At 49.6% G+C, this 5,471-nt stretch overlaps 1 pseudogene; it reads right to left on the bottom strand.

Annotated features, from left to right (window-relative positions):
* Positions 1 to 2,663: 2,663 nt before the first annotated feature.
* LOC120599453 (uncharacterized) lies at positions 2,664 to 2,782 on the bottom strand (annotated as a pseudogene).
* Between the last annotated feature and the right edge of the window lie 2,689 nt (positions 2,783 to 5,471).

Raw genomic sequence — 5,471 nt, 5'->3', positions numbered from 1 at the left:
GTTTGAGCTGGTGCCCCTGTAGGGAATGGAAGAAGCAGCCTTCGAGGATCACGTGGCAGAGGGAGCAAGCGCAAAGGGCGACAGCCCATAGGCCCAGCGTGACTGTCGCTTCTTTCCTCTGTGTTCCCCGCCTTGGCTCGACTGGGGATCTTGGAGGCTGGACCATTCATAGTGTGTCAGAGGATACCAAGGCCAGTGTGACCGGGATGGAGTGAGCCCAGATGTGGCCACTGCCCCAAGCTGGGCACAGTATTGCCTACCACCACCATCCACCATGTGCCCCCACCTTTCACATTCTTCCTCTGTCGATTGGTCCTCTCTTCTTTCATGACCCCACCCCAGCCACTGTCTTTTCTCCTGGACGATAGCGGTAACCCCCTGTCTTGTCTCCCTGCCATCCCTTCTCAGGCCCCTCTCTTCATAGTAACTACGTGACCCCCTCTTCTCGATGCCTACAGCCTTCCATGGCTCCCCTCTGCCGCATATGCAAAGTTCCAGCTCCCCCTCCTGGAGTTCAAGGGCCTTACTGCCAGGCCCTGGTGCAGCCTCTCTAGCCACATCTCTCCCACTTCCTACAAGACTCTCCAAGTGCCTGAATGTCACAGAACTCTGCCACACCGTGCTCTCTCGCACCCCCGGGCCTTTGCACTGGAGGTACCCCAGTGCTTGGAGTGCTGAGCTGGCCTGCAGCACCAGTTCGCATGGGGGCCTTCCTGACTGCGGAGGCCAGGCCAGAGGTCTCCTCTGAGCATCCGCTGCCCTCTGTATTGGTCTTTCCCCAGCGCTGAGCTCCTGCACTGGATGGGCCTCTCCTGGGAGGTCCCCGAGGGTGGAACCTGGGTCCCTTTCCTGGAAGGGCCCTAAGCTCACAGCCACGAACATCCCCAGTCACATGCATCCCTCTTCACTCACTCATGCAGAGAGCAGGAAGAGGGAAGAATCTGGAAGAGGCTGGCTCTGCATTTTCACCTTCCTGGAGCATTGGGGTCTGGCGCCAGGCTGGTTTTGTTTCTGTGTGTCATTGGAAGGTGGAGAGAGGTTGGGGGGTGCTCAGGAGGAGGAGACAGAGGTCGACTTATCCACAACTTTCCTCCTGAAGGGCCGCCCAGGCTCACCACCTAATCCCTCAAGCCCCCAGGCTGTGCTGGCCCATGCCGGAAGCCTGAGAGCATCCCAGGCTTGCACTGGGAGTTTTGGAGATTTCTCTCTGACAAAGTCCGCAGTTCAGTGAAAGGACTGGATATCATGTAAGGACCGAGGAGGGTGGGGGGAAGTTGGCTTCCAATCCCTTAGGGACCCAGGAAGCCAGGACCCCAGGCCCCACCCTTAGGTCCCCAGGCCTCAAGCACTTTGGAGATTCAGGATTCCAGGCCCCCCGTCCTGCCCTCAGGAACCCAGAACCCCAGCCCCTTAGGGACTTAGATCTAGGACTGCATGTTTTTCCTACACCATCCAGTCTGGCTGCTCTGTGTGCTGGTGTCTTAGGTGGGCCAGGATAATATGGGTACTGCCCCCTGCTGGACACACCTGATCACGCCCCCCCCCCCAACTTAGTGGGTAAGGGAAGGCTGCAGAGTCCCAGCTCCACTCATTCCCTTTCTCTGTGGGTGACTTTATCCTGTCCAGGACTTAGTTTCTTTATCTGTAAAGTGGGGATAAGCAGAATTCTCCCACAGAGTTTTCCATGTGCACAAAGCTTTCCATGCTGTGCCAGATGGAGAGAACCGTTCAGTACTTCCCAAAACACGTGGCTGTCCTGTCCCGCCCATCATTAACCCTCAACGCCCTTAGAAGAAATCCCAGACTCCCCGCAGCCAGGCAGGTGCGGCGTGCATGGTTCTCCCTACACCTCAGCCATGCCCACAGGCTTCTCAACTTTCGAGCCCTCTCGCTGGTCCTTCCTCATTCTCCAGGTCTCTGTTGTCTGAGGGAAGTGACCTTGGCTAAAGCGGCCCCTAACCCCTCAGTCATCCCTTTAATGGTCTCTACGGCCCCTGTCCCAAGTGTGAACGTGTCTGGTTTGCGTTTAGTCATGACAGAGTTGTTAGCCCATGGCTTAGGGCCTGGCACACAGTAGGTGCTTTACTGGCATCTTATGTGAATTTGTGTCCAATGACTGCTGTAAGAAATTGCCAGAGACTTGAAGGCTTTAAACGACACAAAATCATTATCTTGCCGATCTGGAGGTCAGAAGTCCAACATAAACTCACTGGGCTAAATTAGGGCATGGACAAGGCTGGCATCTTCTAGAGGCTCTAGGGGAGATTCTGTTTCCTTGCTGTTTCTAGAAGCACCCCTATTTCTTAGCTGGTGGCCCCTCCCTCCATCTTCAAAATTAGCAGTGTAACGTCTTCCCATTTCTCCCTGATTCCGCTTCTGTTGTCACGTCCCCTTCTCTGTCTCTGACCCTCCTGCCTCCCTCTTACAAGGACCCTTGCGATGACATTCCCCCCCACCCCTGCCCTCCATAACCCAGGATCATCTCCCATATCCTGATCCTTACCTTAATCCCATCCGTAAAGTCCCTTTAACCATGTAAAGTCACACATTCATAGTTACAGGGGTTAGGATGGGGACATTTGGGGGGGTGGCATTACTTAGCCAATCACAGTACCCTAGGAGATAGATGCTGCTGTGATTATTTTTTTAGACTTCTTTTTTTACACCTACAGCACCCAGTCTTCCTAGGTGGTCTCCCATCCAAGTACTAACTGGGCCCGACCCTGCTTAGCTTCCAAGATCAGACAGCATCAGGCGTGTTCAGGGTGGCATGGCCGTAGGTTATTATTATTATTCCCACTTAGAGATGCAAAAACCGATGCTCAGAGAGGCAAAATAAGTGGCAAGCATGGGTTTTGGACTCTGGACTTTCTGTCAGCGTCTGCCAAATTCATTCATTTGAGCCATCTGTGAGTGAATCCAGGGACACAGGAGAGGTGAGAGTCCAGGGGGTGCCAAACAAGACAGGAATGGGGCTGCCCAGGGCTGGAGAAGAACTCGTCTTGTCTCACCCTGGGGGCTTCCCCAGACACCTCAGCCAACCTGGTAGGGAGCTTTGGGATCCTAGGGGTTTTCCTGGAATTGGGAGGAGGGAGATGGGAGATTGGAAAGAACAAGCTACTCTGTCTCAAGGCTATTTCCTTGGAAAGTGGGTTGACGAGTGGAGCCAGTTTGTCCAGGAAACTCTGGCTGGCCTCCAAGGTCACCACTGACCTGCTGATTCAGCCCCAGAAAGTGTGGTCCTGTGGTCACTCAGGGAACTGTTGGTGGGGACACCGCCTGAGAAAGAAGCAGAGGGCAGCTAAAAGGGATTTCTCCTACCCTCGTTTTCTCTGAATAAGCCCCCTCAGCCTCTAAAAAGCAGACTCTCCTTCCCTCCACATCTCGCCCTTCAAGCCAGAAGTGGTGGGGGGCAGGGAAGGCCAGGGGATTGCTTTTTTAGAAAGTTCCACGTCCAACCTCACTACGTGGGCATATCACCTTCTATCCTTCCTCATCCTCTCCTCTCACTGTCAGACTGTGCGCCCCAGGGGGGCAGCAACCATGACTTGAACCCCAACATTTCATTATAACAATCTTTAACCATACAGAAAAGTTGAGTTTTAGAATGAAAGACCCATCCTTAGATTCTACAATCAATATTTTCTATACTTGCTTTATAACATCCACTCATCCATTTACCCCTCTTTCCACCCCTCAGTCCATCTTATTTTTTATGCATTTCACTTAGTTGCTTACATCAGCTCACTTCTCCCCAAATACTCAAGGTTGTAGAACATGAACTGAAGTGCAATATTTGTTTGCCACTCTCCTTACTTTTTTTTCTTTTTGAGTAAAATGACATAGGATGAAATGCACACATTCTAAGAGAGTTTTGACAAATGCATTCCCCTTGTAATCCAAATGCTTGTCAAGATCACAGAACATTTTCATCACTCTAGAAAGTTTCTTCATGGTCCTTCTCGGGAAATCTCTGCCTCTACTCGCAGGTGACCATTGTGCCCATGTTTTTTTCCTACCTGGAGGAGTTTTGCCTGTTCTAGAATTTCATATAAATAGGCTCCTAGAGTCCATATTATTTTGTGAATGGCCGCTTCCACTCAGCTTATGGATTTTCAGAAACCTCCATGTCCAGAGACCTTGGTCTCTTTTTCTCCATCGAATGCCAGTGCCTGATGTAGAAACTAATTAGCACTGGAGAAATGTTTGTGGATGAGAAAATGATTGCTTTGCATGCATGAATGAACGAATGAGTGAAATTGCTGCTCGTTTCCAGGAGACTTGATCCCACTCCCCTCCAGCTTCTCTTGCCAACCTCCTCCTTGGTCTTGGTTCAGGGGCTGTAATTCCTCTCCAACTCCTGCTTCCCAGTCCCCCGGTCCTCCCATAAAAACATGTGTTATCAGGCACATGTTACTGCCGACTTCCTGTCTTCCCCCATTATCTGCTTCAACTTCCAGCTTCATTTCCTTCCCTCCTGCTCTTCTCTAGATAAACGCCTCCACCTGACTCTAGAACTGCAAGCCTCTCCTGGGTCAAAAATGTCCTCTCTGATCAACCAGAGCCCTGAGACATTGCTGATGGGGGTGCAAAATGGTACAACCACCTTGGAAAACGGTTTGGCAGTTTCTTATAAAAGCTAAACATTCACCTACTATCTAACCCGCTGCCAGGTATTTACTCGAGAGAAGTGAAAACTTAAAGCCATAAAAAATCGTACAAGAGTGTTCATAGCAGCTTAATTCGTAGTAACTCACACTGGAGACAATGCTAACATAAGTCAATGATGAATGGAGGTGCAGATCGTGGGCCGGCCACACAATGGAAGGAGTCAACAATGAGGAGGAACAAATGATGGATATACATGACGGTGTGGATGAATCTCAGAGATATGCCTAGAGAAAGGATCTAGGCACCAAAGACAACATATGATGTGATTCAATTTATGACATTCGAGAAAAGACAAGTCTCATCAATGGTGAAGAAAGCAGATCATTGCGGCCTGGGGCAGGGCTGGGGAAGGAATTTGATGGAAATGTTTTATATCTGGAACATAGTGGTGGCTACACAGCTGTTTAAATTTCTCAAAACTCTGACTTGGAGCTTGAAATGGTGAGTTAAAATTTTTGAAAATTTTAATTGTGGTATAAAATAGATATAACATAAAGTTTACATCTTAACCATTTTTAAGTGGATAGTTCGGTGCATTCACTGTTGAGCAACCAATCTCCAAAAGTTTTTCATCTTGCAAAACTGAAACTCTGCACACATTAAACAACAACTCCCCATGTCTTTCTCCTCCCAGGTTCTGGCTATCACCACTCCACTTAATGTTTCTATGAGTTTGATTACTCTAGGTACTTTAAGCAAATGAATTAATGCAGTACTTGTCCTTTTGTGACTGGTTTATTTCACAGTAACAGAGACTTTGTAGATGTGATTAAAGGTTTAGAGATGGAGAGATGTTATGT

Source organism: Pteropus medius, unplaced genomic scaffold (genome assembly GCF_902729225.1).
Source record: "Pteropus medius unplaced genomic scaffold, Ma_sr-lr_union100, whole genome shotgun sequence".
Classification (NCBI taxonomy): Eukaryota; Metazoa; Chordata; class Mammalia; order Chiroptera; family Pteropodidae; genus Pteropus; species Pteropus medius.
This window is presented reverse-complemented; position numbering and strand designations above follow the sequence as displayed.